General features: G+C 39.6%; 1 protein-coding gene and 1 pseudogene across 4 annotated transcripts in view; one reads left to right on the plus strand and one right to left on the minus strand.

The window, feature by feature from the left end:
- CUNH8orf34 (chromosome unknown C8orf34 homolog) overlaps window positions 1-15,018 on the minus strand; it is a 383,946-nt gene that overhangs the window by 293,005 nt on the left and 75,923 nt on the right. The window lies entirely within an intron of this gene.
- On the plus strand, window positions 1,524-4,936 carry LOC106020847 (annotated as a pseudogene).

Raw genomic sequence — 15,018 nt, forward strand, 5'->3', positions numbered from 1 at the left:
GGCCCGGGCAGTCTTTGGGGCCACTGGCAGTGGAACCTGTATTAATCCCTAGTGCACAAATTGGACTTTGGAAGCCCATTCCCTATGAAGGGAATCTCAGTCTAGATACAAGAGGGAGGAGTCTAGGTCCTGTCCCAAAGGATGTGACAGACTTTAATGATCCCCCATGGGAGGCCTCACCCTCACTGAGGAGTGGACAGGGATGGGGTGGGGAGATGGTGGGGGCAATGGGAGCATAGGAGAGGGAACTGGGATTGGTATGCAAAATAAGATTGTTTTAAAATTTGTAAAACTCTGAAAGGCCAATAGTGAGGGATAAAGTATAGACAAAACTTCTGGGTAGGGAGAATAAGGAAGAGGAAGTTAGGCTCAGGGAGAAAGAAAAGGAGATGTCAGGGAGATGCCAGGGGTCAGCCAGACATCCAGACACAAAGGAAGCAGGAAAGTAAGACATAAAGAATGAAAAAAAGATTAAAGTCTGGAGCCAAAACGTAGATTCATAAAAACAGAGTAGATTAAGTTAAATTAAAAGAGGTATTGGACAAGCCTTAGCAAAGTCGAGCATTCATAGTTAATAGTAAGTCTCAATGTCTTTACTCAGAAATTGGTTGATGGCCCAAAGAAAATGCCAATCGCAGTTTTCAGTACAGTATGTTGCTGGTTAAAAGTCTAGGCCCAGATGATTCTGAAGATAAAAAGGGTTGTCTAATCTGTCACTCTATGTACCCAGACATTTTGCACTTGAGAACTGGAACTTGCAGAAATACGTTTTCTAGTTAGGAGCATTTAAATCCTCAGGTTTTCAAAGGAGCTCATGGAAATAGAATGTCAGTCTCATTCAACCATGAGGTTGTAGAGACACATAAATATAACCGAGGAGCTAATAGACTTGGGAGGTGAGAATGGAGCTGTGTGGGTAGAATGTCACGTTAGAAGTGGGAATTGATTGCTAGTTGATTCACAAGGCTCATTCAGCACAAATGGAAAATATTTGAGACCGTTAAGCCAGTCTCAACTCTAGAGCTGAATACCTTTAGGAAATGATCTACAATACTTATCATTAGTGTAAGATTCCTGGTATGGTACAAAGTCCCAGTGAAATCTGGGTTGTGTGTGTTTACACATAAAAAGCAAAACGGAGGATGCAATACTATCCTGCCCCCAAACCAAATGTTTGTGGATGCATAGGCTAAGGACCTGAGGAGTGACAACAGGCAAATACTAATTTTCTGGGAACCATGTTAGCACTCACAGGCCAGAGCGCATACTAGTAAACTTGTCTATAATTGATTGAATTCATAACTACTAATAATGATAACTTGCTGAGATAAACAGCAGTCAACAGAAGGCATGGAAAACAGTCATGATTCATCTCCTAGGCTTTGAAACCACTCTTCTGTATCATTCCTGATCATTCTTCTATTTACTGGCTGTATAAGTTTGGGTGAGGTGCTTCATCACCTTACCATGCAATCCTCCACCAACTAAATGTAATGATAATAATGCATCATCATAGGGTTGCCATGGAGATTAAAAAAGATGATGATCAGAAGGCATTTACAAAGTGTTTTAAGCTATGTGTAGACTGCTGGGGCAGGAGCTGTTTCTCAGATCTCACTTCCTCATTGATCTCAGGTACGGTTTCCTAAGGAGGATTTGAAGAGGACTTGGAGAGCAGACAGAAGCAGAGAAACTGCTCTTTAGAATTGAGTGCAAATAGAAATGAGGGCACATGGGAGACTCACAGCAGCTTCCCAGAGAGTCTGGAAAACTCCACTGCAGGCTTGGATAGAAAGCCTGCAAAAAACACCCAAGAACTGCAGCTGTTTCTGGCACCGAATTCATAGCCACCTGCTTTATTTGCTATAGCCTGAGATCTCCAGGGTCAATAACCCTAATCTTGATGGTGACATCTCTACCTGCAGCAGTATTTCTCTGATCTTGGAGCTCAATGTTTTATCTCTCATGATGTAAATTCATTATCACTCACTTGATTATAATGAAGATACATAGAATAACTTCCAATTTTCTGACTTCTTAATGATGCCCCTTAAAAGAAGGCAACATTTTAATGTTTACTGTAACCTATAAGCACTTTATAGACTATATACCTGTACAATACATTTTATTTTATTATTGCAATCACTATCTTTTTATTAATATGTATTTGCAATATTATAGATGATAAATTTCCCATTGACTTCATTTTATTTTGGCATTAATGTTCTCTTTCTCTTAATTAAAATGCAATTCTATTATTTCCCTCCTCATTTTTCCTTCCTTCGGCCCTTCCCAGGTCCTCTCCTTGACTCCCTCTCAATTCATAATTCATGGCCTCTTTTTATTTCATTGTTATTAAAGTCCACTTAGTGTTACGTGTGTGTATATAAGATTTCAGGGCTGACCACTTGGCATTGGATAAGCAAGTAAAAGTTTTTTCTTTTATTTCCCTTCTCTCAACAGACATTTGCTGCCTGGAGTTCTTGGTCTAGGGCTGTGGCCTCATAGGATTCCCTCCTTTCATTTTAGAGTGTCTATTGATGTTACAGTTGTTCAGGTCTTTTCTAAAGCAGCTATATTGTTGAGGTATCATGGGTGAAGCATCCCTGTCATTTAAAGGAGACATAATATCACAGCAGATTTCCTGGTCCTCTGGCTCTTACAATCTTTCCTCATATTCCCCAACCTTTAGATGAAGGAGCTGTGTTGTAAATATATTCATGGGGGGCTATAAACCACTTCATGAGTTGTTTTCTGCATTTTTGATTGATTGTGCCTTTCTGTAATGGTCTCCCTCTGTTGCAAGGAGAAGTTTCTTGATGAGGGATGAGAGGTACACTTAACTGTGGGCTTTAGTATTTAGAATGCAGTTAGAAATCATACTGGTTTTGAAAAGCAGTGGTATCAGGGTCTTCTCCGTGACCACTAGTCCAGGCTTTTGACTAGGTTTCCAGTACTAGGCAAATGGGCCTTAAGGAAAATTAGACAACTGTTAGGATGTGAGTGCTGCTATTGCACTCTTAGGGATGTCTTGCTCTGCTGGTTGTTTTTGTGGGTCATAAGTGCCACAGCTGGGCAGGACTGCTGGCTGCTTCTTTCTCTTGGAAGTTTGCAAAGGGCTGTGAAAACTTGTCCTCAGGGACTAACACTGGAAGCTGCATCAATCAGGTATATTTTTTCAATGTTTGTAATTATTTTATATTAATAGAATATGGTGTGTTATCATATGTAGAATTTTATTTTTGTTCTCCCCAAACTGGCATCAAAATCTGATGACTGAATTAACTCATTCCAGATCTGTATGTATGTTTCACTGTTCTATTTTCAATTAGCTTCTTTAAATTTTGTATTTGAGATGATTATCATCTAAATATTCACTTCCCAGTCCAACATCCAAGTAAGATTCATAAATGGTCAAGAAATAGACATTTAGGGCTGGAGGGATAGCTCAGCCATTAAAAGCTAGGCTCATAACCAAAATTAAAAGAAATATATAAACGTTTAACTGTTAATTCAAAATGTGGGAATCTCTGTATGATTCTTGATTGCTTAGCAAAGCCACTGATGTTAGTATTCCCAGTGGATTGAACTCTACTGGATTATATTCACCCAATGCTTACTATTCCCACTTCTCCTGTATGGGCCCATGCTTGTCTTTCTCACCTACCCCATAGCCCGTGCTGCCTATTCCTATGATAGCCTATTGTTGCTTATTTTACCTCCCTCATAGCCTGTATTTTCCTATTCCATGTGAGTTATAGTCCATGCTTCCTATTCCACCCACCCCGTAGTTCATGGTTGCCTTTCTCACCTGGACCATAGCCCATGCTTGCATTAATTCTTTTCATTTCTTTCCTTCTTTTTTATACTGGAAAACATGAATACAGGGGTGAAGTTTCTCCTTGCCTCACTGTACATTCACAAAGACCTACAAGATATGGGTTTTGCAGAAGAAGGGTCATATGCAGTTTGCAAGTCTCTAATGAAAGCTGAGAGAGGAATAAACATATCTACAATGCTTTCCTACCAGACCCTTCCAAGACACTTGGGGAACTCAGATTTTTCCATCTCAGCCTACTTCTCTCTTTACCATTGAAAACTCAGATTTAAGAAGAAGGCTGAGATTAACGGAAATGAACTTCCTCTAGTTGAACAAGATGCTCAAAAGGAAAGAAGACCGAGGTGGTCTTGACACACTCCATTTTGAAAAAACAGCAGGCCAAAAAAGATGGTGAATCCTCTATTCAAGAAAAGACCTAAGAACTTAGGCATTGGGCAGGACATTGTCCCAAAAGAGATTTCACATACTCCGTTAAATGGCCCTGGTACATCAGGCTGCAGTGGCTGAGGTCCATCTTCTATAAGCAGCTCAGAGTACCTCCTGACATTAACCAGTTCCCCCTCACCCGGGACCAGCAGACAGCTACCCAGCTGCTTACACTTGCCCACAAGAACAGGACAGAGACCAAGCAGGAGAAGAAGCAAAGTGCTGGCTCATTCTGAGAAGAAAGCTCCTGGCAAGAAGCCATTCCAACTAAGAGATCAACTGTGGTTCGAGCAGAGTCAATACAGTCACTACCTTGGTGGAGAACAAAAAGGCTCAGCTGGTGGTGATTACCTATGATGTAGACCCCATTGTGCTTGTGGTCTTCCTGCCTGCCTTGTGTCAAAAGATGGGCTCCCCCTACTGCATCTTCAAGAGAATGGTCAGACTGGAGCAGCTGGTCCACAGGAAGACCTACATCACTGCTGCCTTCACACAGGTTAACTCAGAAGACAAGAGTGCTCTGACTAAGATGGTGGAAGCTATTAGGAACAATTACAATGATACAGATATGACGAGATCCACTGCCAGGAAAGCACTGGTGTTTCCTGTGGTGAAATGTCACACCACATCCAAACACTTTCCACTAGTGAGTTACACTATTTGGCATAATGTTCTGCGGAAGCAACAATTTATTTCTAGGCAGGATTTTTCCACAATGTTACTTCAAAATACCTCTACATCAGTATAACATTGATTTCTCGTAGAAATAGTGAGCTGGTTCCAAACTCAAATAAAGTAGTTACACAGGTCCGTGACAGAAGCAGCAGATTTATGTAGAAGTCCCGTAAAAAAAAGAAAATTTCTCCACTGGATAAAAATTATTTAGACTTTTAATGTTTTTTCTACTTGGAAAGATATTGTGGATTAACAGGGGGACTGTGGTACTATCTCACCTGGATTCTTGCTCTGGATCCCTACCCACTGTTCAAACTTCATGTAGTTGTTTCCTTTTATCTTAGTTGTCCCATCCTTAAAATGAGTAGGGCACTATCTACCTCATCCATTGGCTGCCAAGAGCAGAAGAAACATTTATAACCTACTACATGAATATGTATGAGGGCCATATACTGAAGTAACATGACTTCCAATTTAGTTTTCTACAAGAAAAGCATGTGCATGGCAGAGGTCTTGTCTGTTTGCTCTCTCTAGACACCGTTTTTTAAATATAAGTGAACAGTTTTTCAGGTTTGATTATTAATAAGTCCTCAGAGAACTGAGCTGCAGGCTATCTCTGGAGCTGCTTAGCTGGAGCTAACCCCCCCACACCCATCCTTCTCATCATTTTCTAAAATAACCCTCTCCATAACTTCAGGACAGGTATTCTGTGCATTTGATCAGGAAACTTTCTAAGGTGTTTTCCAACACCCAAAACAAAACTTATGTGTCCTTTGCTTCTATCTGGAGGTAGTGTAATGACCAACAGATTAAAGGACACAGTCCCACATGTCTGTCTGTCCTCACTTCAGATGGAAATAGAAAGTCACTTGTGTTTCTGACTGATGATACATAAAGGGAGCATGGAGATACTGAACTGCCTTGTATAAAAGAGTCAGTAAGTAAGTAAGCAAATGTGGTGATAAATTATTTATGATTTAATAAAAATTGCCAGAATAAAAAATGTCAGAAAGTAAAGCCAGCTACACTAGTTAGTTGTAGAAAGCAGAGCTAGCCACAAGCCATAGAGGTCAGGCAGTGTTGGCACACATATTTAATCCCAGGACTCAGGAGACAGGCAGACGGATCTCTCTGAATTCAAGACCACCCTTTGAAAGGTAACAGAGCTCATGCCTTTGATCCCAGCACTTGGGATCACATGTCTTTAATCCCAGTGCTAGGGAGGTGGAGATTATGGCTGGGAGGAAAAAGAAATAAAAGTCAGCATGAGATAGGAACTGAGAGCTTTTGCCTCTGATGATTTGTGGAGACAGGATTACTAATTCAGCTTGATAGAGGCCTGGGGAGATGACTCAATAATAATGTCCTTGCTGTTTAGGTGTCATAACCCATATGAGAAACAGGCATGGTGGCAAAAGTCTGTGACCTCAAGCACTGGGAGTTTGGGAGCATAAAGGCAAATGGATTTCAGGAATTGTTCACCTGTCACAGTTTGCTTTCAACAAGACAACCAAAGGCAACTTGGGAAACAAAAGGTTTATTTGACTCACAAAGTCATTCATGGAGGGAAGCCAAAGTAGAAACAGGAGACTATGAAGGAATGATGTCCACGTACTTACTTTGGAGTTCATGGTCAACTATGTTTCTTACATAGCCTAGGCTCACTTGTCTAGGGATGGTACCACACAATGATCTGGGTGCTCCCAAATCAATGAACAAGAATATTCCCCACAGTCATGCCACATTGTAAAGGACAATTAGTCAACCGAGATTCCCTCTTTTCAGGTGTGTCAAGTTAACAACCAGATTAGCCATCTCAGTAAGTTCCAGGTACAGTGAGACATTCTGTCTCAAAGAAGGTAGGGAAACATTTGAAGAAGACATCACAAAGTTAATCTTGGGAGTCTACACATTACCTTCCAAAGGTAAATGAACCTTTACACATGCATAAACACCCCACCCCCACAACACTTTTGCTTTGTTCAGGTCAAAACAGAGTTCCAACAGAATCTTTTGGGGAGGTCCTCTCCCAGTGGAGGACTTACAGTTCAACATGCAGTTTGATCTGCAAGGATATACATCACTGAAGCCCTAGGCTATTCAAACTCTGTGTACAATTAGGGAGATGATAAGCCACTTGATGTTTCCATTATGATAGAACTATGAAGTGTCATACCTACATTCACAAATCATGACACTATTAGGCAAACACATCCCCACAATGTCAGCAGACAGACGGCCCTATGTCTATCTACTTTCCCTGAGTGACAAATGGAACACATTACCAACAGACATCAATTGGCTCAGGAAAGAAGTTTGGTCTCCACTGATTACAGCAGCAGCCATTATGTGAGGGCTCCAGCACTACTACAAGAATGAAGTGGGTGCCACACATCAAACTAGCATCCCAAGGGAAAGGCCACAGGGACCAAGGTGCCTTAAAAGCACAGTTAGACTGATAAAGTTCATTTTTTAAAATCAGACTTACAACTTGGTATTAAATCGTCATCATGTTCTTCAATGGTTTAGAATTAGCATGGTTTTGCATGTCACAGGGAGAGGAAATTGATAGTTTGCTAAAATGACTAACAATGTTTTAAGTTTTGTTTAACTTACTGTGCAAAAGGAGTCAATTTCCTTGGTAATCCCTGTTTGAGTCATTTTCAAAAAGCTGTAAAATTGAGATGTTGATTTTGGGAGTATAACTTAGTGGTGGAGCACATGTTTAGCAAGCATGAAAGCCCTGGGTTCCATCCTTAGCACCCATACACGCCCCTGACAACACACACACACACACACACACACACACACACACACACACACACACACACACTGATCCTTTAAAATAGCTACTTTAGAATTGTAAAATGAAAGGTTTCAATAATGTTTATATTTGTACATTTATTTTGGTAGAACAATTACACTGTTGATGCAGAGCACCTTGTACCAAAATAAAGGGACTGATTAGGCATATAGTACTCCATCCGCATGAAAAGACAAGCCCCACTGTGGGTATAAACAACAGTTTATATGTGAGGTAGCAATGTGCTGACATCACATATTCATAAAAAGTGGAAAAGCATGTTGATGGGTTAGGAAGTTCAGGAATAGAGTATTTGCCCAGCAATATGGACAAAGCCCCAAAATCCATCCCCACCATAGAAAAAGGAGAAAAGAATAGTGGTATCATTGGTAACTGTAGATAATACATATAATTCTATCTTAAAGGCACTGAATAGTCATGTACTGAACTCTGTACATGTACTTCCATAAGATTTTTATGAATGATTTGATGAAAAGCCACAACATCTTAAGATTAAACTCCAGTTCCTCAATGGACAATGTGAGTCTGTAATATCTGCATGAAAAGTTCAAGACTTTTTGTTCATTTGTTTGTTTTAATATAGTGGAATGAGCTTGCCTTGTGACACACCCAACCCTCAGAACCCAAAGTCCTCTTCAAATAACAGGAAGTATAGCTTATGAAAGAATTAAAGGTGTCATCAATGACTGAAAGTTTAAGAGAAATTTGGAAATCTAAAGAATGATGTGTGATTGGGTATGGCTGACAGCTGTCAGGTTCTACAACCCAAGATTCCTAAGCTGCTAGTGCAAGAAAAGCAGAGAATATTCTCCCAAAACCACAAAGCAGAAGCTGAGCGCATGCCATCCAGTCCCTTAAAGAATGTTAAAGAACAGTATGTAGTTGAGTACTAGTGGATACTGTCACCAGTGAAAGCTTTTACTCAAGAACAAAGTCAAATATTTCACCCCCAATGCAAGCCACTAGAAAGAAAACAGTAAAGTTAGCTTGAGGTAATGCTGGGTTGTGGGTCTTACAGACTGGAAGGGTGGGTGATGACAGCATTCTACACTAATGTAAGATCTTCTTTGGTTTGAATCTTTGGCTTCTACTCATGTACTGCACAAGTAGCAGTGACTGCTGTTTCCTCCAGCTGGCCCACTCAGATCCCACTCTAGGAAAGGTGGGGTCAGCTAAGGAAGTAGATTTAGCTAGGGAGAAACTTTGGTGAGCTTCCTGTGAGCAACCTTGTATTTCATTCCTAGATATGAAGAGGCAACAAGCAATCACTATGAAAACCATATATTTGGGCAAACTAAGAGAATGCTTAAGCCAGGAAGAAATAGCTATTTCAAAAAATGAAAACTGGCACCAAATGGGGCTGGAGAAAAGGTGGCATTGTTAAAATAAGAATATGTTGGTGTGAACAGTGAGAAATCTGAAAAAAAATATTAAACCAATAGATTTTAAAAATATTTTGCTAAACAAAATATAAATGGAGAGACTGAAAAATAGATCCAAGACACATTAGTGATCTAAAGTGTATAAATCTAATGAGCTAGAAAGCTGGCTTAGCATGTAAGGGCATCGGCAGCCAAGCCACATGACCTGAGTTCAATCCTAGTGATCTACATTGTGAGGGGGGAAACTGAGTCCAGCAAGCTGCCCTTTCTAAATTCTTGCATGTGCTACTTGCTACACACACACACACACACGTACACACACAAATAAATAAATATAAGTGATTTTTAAAAAAGAAAAATTAAGTTGAAAAAACCTCATTAGAAATGTGAATCACTGAATATATTGTGCTAATTTAATTTAAGAGAAACAAATGCAAGATATCTAAAAAACCCAGCTTTAAAAAATTTTTTGCAAGAATACAGTGAGTGAAGATGAGAAAAATGTCAGATTCCCTATGATGGAAAGATGCTCAAAGCCTGAGACAGAAAGAGCTCACAATGAGCAAAAGGACCACAACCAAGCACACTGAAAGTATAGACCACAAAGATGGAAGTCAAACAATTAAGTATTTAAAAACAGAAAATCTAGTTTTGTTCTTTCAGTTTTACTGATTTCACATCTTCATCATTAAACTTCGGTATCAAAAGAAAACAAGAAATCCCAGGAAAGCCAAGCTGTCACTTGGTGATCCTTAAGTAATGCTCTTAAAAATATTTTGGACATCAAATACAGGGCTCAGGAAATTAAAGAGTTTATCTCTTTCAGTCTCTACTTGGCATTTTTGTGGATATATACTCTACATATATAAAGAAAAAAATAACATGAAGTACAATAAGAATACAAGACAAAAGATCAACTAATCTCCTGAGGACCAAGCAACCAGGAGCCTGCTGAGAGGGCCAGTCTAGTCCCTCCCACACACAGGACAGAGCACAGAGGTGAGCTGCAGCCCCCACCTTAGGCTGGCTTCCTACCTCTTTTCCTTTCTAGGATCTCCCTACCTGGGGACTGCAGCCAGGTTGACTTGCCTCCAGAGGACCAAGCAACCAGGAGCCTGCTGAGGGTGCAGGTCTACTGCTGTCACCACTCAGGGAAGAGGAGAGGAAGTGCCTCATACTCACCTGCACCCACCCTGAGACCCTGAGAATATTGGACCTGTTTACACCCACCAGAAGAGAACCTGGGACCTATATCTACCAGGAAAGGAAAAGAGCCTACCTGTATCCACTGGAAGAAGGGATGGGAAGACAACAATATAAGAACACATTCAGCAACATATGTTCCCACTAGAGTCTAGGAATACATCTGAAAAACCTGAACATCCCAACAGATGACACACAAGAGAATGACTTTAAAAACAATTTTATGAAGATGATAGAGACCCTAAAAGAGGAAATGAGAAAATCCTTTAAAAAATGGAAGAAAAGACAAACCAAAAATTGCAAGAAACAATTCGAACAATGCAAGGTTTGAAAGCTGAAATAGAGATAATAAAAAAAACTCTGAAAGTGAGTAAATGATCAGGAACTACAGATGCAAGCATAATCAACAGAATACAAGAGTTGGAAGAGAGAATCTCAGGCATTAAGATTCACTAGGAGAAAAAGATTCATCAACCAAAGAAAATCTTAAGTCCAACAAATCCCTAACACAAAATATCCAGGAAATATGGGACACTGTAAAAAAGGCCAAATCTAAGAATTATAGGGATAGAAGAAGGGGAAGAAACCCAACTCAAAGGTGCAGAAAATATATTCAACAAAATCATAGAAGAAAACATTCCGCACCTAAAGTAAGACAGGCCAATGAAACTACAAGAAGCCTACAGAACACCAAATACAGTGGACCACAAAAAAAAAACCCTTGACACATAATAATCAAAACCCCAAACGTAAATAATAAAGGATATTAAGAGCAGCAAAGAAGCCAGGCGGTGGTGGCACACGCCTTTAATCCCAGCACTCAGGAGGCAGAGGCAGGTGGATTGCTGTGAGTTCAAGGCTGGGCTGGACTGACAGCCTCGAAAACAATATAGAGAAACCTTGTCTCGTAAAAACCAAAAAAAAAAAAATCCAAACAAACAAACAACAAAACAAACAAACAAAAAACAAAAAGAGTAGCAAAGGAAAAAGGCCAAGTAACACATAAAGACAAAGCTATCAGAATCACATCTGACTTCTCCATGAAAGCTATGAAAGTCAGAAGGTCCTAGATAGGTTGTCTTTAAACACCAAGCGACAACGGATGCCAGCCCAGACTACTATACCCAGAAAAGTTTTCAATCACTACAGATGGAGCAAACAAGATATTCCACAACAAAACTAGATTTAAACAATAAGAATCCACTAATCCAGCCGTACAGAAAAGTACTGGAAAGAAAACTTCAATCTAAGGAAGGTAACTACACACACAAAAATATAGGCAATAGATAATCCCACTTTATCAAAAGCCAAAAGAAGAAGCAGGGCCAATTCACAAACAGTAACACTAACAACAAATCAAAAACAAACAACAATTAACACTCAATGGTCCTTAGTCTCCGCCAATATTAATGATCATAGTTTGGCTAAAAAAATAAGACACAGTTTAACAGAATGGATACAAAGACAGAATTCATCCTTCTACTGCATACAAGAAGCATACCTCAATTTAAAAGGCAGACATTACCTCAGAGTAAAGGGTTGGGATAAGATTTTCCATCAAGTGAAGCAAAGAAACAAGCTGGTGAAGCTATCCTAGTATCGAACAAATTAGACTTCAAACTAAAATCAATCAAAGAGATAAAGAAGGTTAATTTTGTATTCATCAAGGAAAAATTCATCAGGGAGCAGTCTCAATTCTGAACATCTATGCCCCAATTACAAAACACTCACTTTCATAAAAGAAAGATTACTAAAACTCAAATCACACATAAGACCTTACACAGTTATAGTAGGAGACTTCAACACCCCACTCTCACCATGAGACAGGACCCACAGACAGAAATTTAACAAAGAAACAAAGGAACTAACAGAAGTTATGACACAGTTGGGTTTAACAGACATCTATAGAACACCCCATCCAAACATAAAATAATATACATTCTTCTCAGCTCCACATGGGACTTTTTCCACATGGGACCTTCTCTAAAATCGACAACATACTTGGTAACATAGCAAACCACAACAAGTACAAAAAATTGGAATAAATCCCTGTATCTTATCAGACCACGATGCTTTAAAGTTAGAATTCAGCAACAACACAAATTGCTGAAACCGTACAAACTCATGGAAATTGAACAACACAAAAATTGCACCATTCCTGGGTCAAGGCAGAAATAAAGAAATAATTTAAAGACTGCCTAGCATTCAATGAAAATGAAGACACAACATACACAAACTTATGGGACACTTTGAAAGCAGCACTAAGTGCTCATATTAAGAAACTGGAGAATAGTCACACTAGAGAATTAACAGCACAACAGAAAGCTCTACAACAAAAAGAAACAAACTCATCCCTGGGGAGTAGACATCAGGAAATATTCAAATTGAGGACTGAAATCAATAAAATTGAAATAAAGAAAACAATACAAAGAATCAATGTAAAAAAGAGTAGGTTCTTAGAAAAAATAAGATAGAAACACCTTTATCCTAATTAACCAAAAGGCAGAGAGAAACACTGAATATAACCCCTGGAATGCAGGGTCAGAAAGGGAGACCTGATGGGTAAAGGAATTAAGACTGGGCTGGTTTAACCCACAGAAACAATTGACCTGAAAAAGGGGGATCACCTGGATCCCAGAATGATGACTGTGTGGAAAGCATGGGACTAACCCAGACCCCCTGAATGTGGGTATCAATGAGGAGGCCTAGGTAATCTATGCGGCTTTGGGTAGTATTTATCCCTGGCATACAAATATACTTTGAGTGTTCATCCCACAAAAGAGGGATGCTCTCTCAGCCTGGACTCTTGAAGGAGGGCCTAGACCTTACCCGGGATGACATGACAGACTCTGGAGATCCACCATGGAGGGCCTCACCTTTCCTGGAGATCAGATTGGAGAGAGGGTGGAAGACAGGGGGTCCTGGTGGGGAGCGATGGGGAGGAGGGAGAGGGAGCTGGGATTTGCATGTGAAACAAACTTGTTTATAACTTAAACTTTTTTTTAAAAAGGAAGAGAAAAAAAAAGAAAATCAGGAATGAAAAGGGGGACACAACAAGAGACACTGAGGAAATCCAGAGAATCTTCAGGTCATACTCTGAAAATCTGTATGCCACGAAATTCAAAAACTTAAAGAAAATGGACAATTTCCTGGATAGATATAATTAACCAAAATTACATCAAGAACAGATAAGCAATGTAAATAGACCTATAACCCATAATGAAATACAAGGAGTCATCAAAAGTCTCCCAACCAAAAAAAGTCCAGGCCCAAATGGCTTCAGGGCAGAATTCTACCAGAATTTCAAAGAAGAACTAATTCTAATACTCCTCAAAGTGTTCCACACAATAGTAGCAGTAGGTTAATTGCCAATTCTTTTTACAAGGCTACAATTACCTTAGATCCAAAGTCACATGATTACAAACAATATCCCACATGAACATTGATGAAAAATACTCAATAAAAACTAGCAAATCAGATCCAAGAACATATCAGAAAACTCATCCAACGTGATCAAGTAGGCTTCATCCCAGGGACGGAGGGATGGTTCAACATATGAAAAGCTATCAATGTAATCCAACATATAAACAAACTGCAAAAGAAAAACCACATGGTAATCTCACTTGATGCTGAAAAAGCCTTTGACAAAATTCAACACCCCTTCATGAAAAAGGTCCTGGAGAGATCAGAAGTAACAGGAACGTACCTGAACATACTAAAAGCAATATACAGTAAACCGACAGCTGACATCAAATAAATGGAGAGAAACTCAATGCAATTCCTCTAAAACCAGGAACAAGACAAGGCTGTCCACTCTCTTCATACCTCTTCAATATTGTACTTTAAGTTCTAGCTAGAACAATAAGACAACAAATGGAGATCAAGAGGATACAAAGAAGCTAAAATTATATAATGGAAAAAAGAAAGCATCTTCAACAAATGGTTTTAGCATAACTGGAAGCTGGCATGTAGAAGACTGCAGATAGATCCATAAATACCAACATGCACAAAACTTAAGTCCAAATGGATGAAAGGTCTCAATATGAATCCAGTCACACTGGACCTCTTAGAAGAGAAAATGGGAAGTACCCTTCAACAAATTGGTACAGGATACCTGCTTCCTGAATAAAACACCAGTAGCACAGACACTGAGATCAACAATTAATAAATGGGACCTCCTGAAACTGAGAAGCTTCTGTAAGGCAAAGGACACATACAACAAGACAGAACAGCAGCCCACAGAATGAGAAAATATATTCACGAACCCCACATCTGACAGAGGGCTGATTTCCAAAATATACAACAAACTCAAGAAGCAAGTCTCCAAAACACCAAATAATCCAATTAAAAAGTGGGGTACAGAACTAAATAGAGAATTTTTGATAGAGGAGTCTAAAATGGCTGATAGACACTTAAGAAAGTCCTCAAAATTCTTAGCCATCAGGGAAATGTAAAATGAAAGCACTAATGACAGTTTCTGCTGGAGAGCTTGTCGAGAAAGGGGAACACTCCTCCACTGCTGGAAAGCTTATTATTGTTCTCCTCTATTCTCAACCTTCCTGCTCCTTCATGTACTCCTCTCCCCTCCCAGTTTCCTCAAGAGAACTTGTCCCTTTCTCCTTCTCCGGGGTGCCATGTATGTCTCTCTTAGGTCCCTCCTTATTTCC

This window comes from Mesocricetus auratus, unplaced genomic scaffold (assembly GCF_017639785.1).
Source record: "Mesocricetus auratus isolate SY011 unplaced genomic scaffold, BCM_Maur_2.0 Super-Scaffold_6730, whole genome shotgun sequence".
NCBI lineage: Eukaryota > Metazoa > Chordata > Mammalia > Rodentia > Cricetidae > Mesocricetus > Mesocricetus auratus.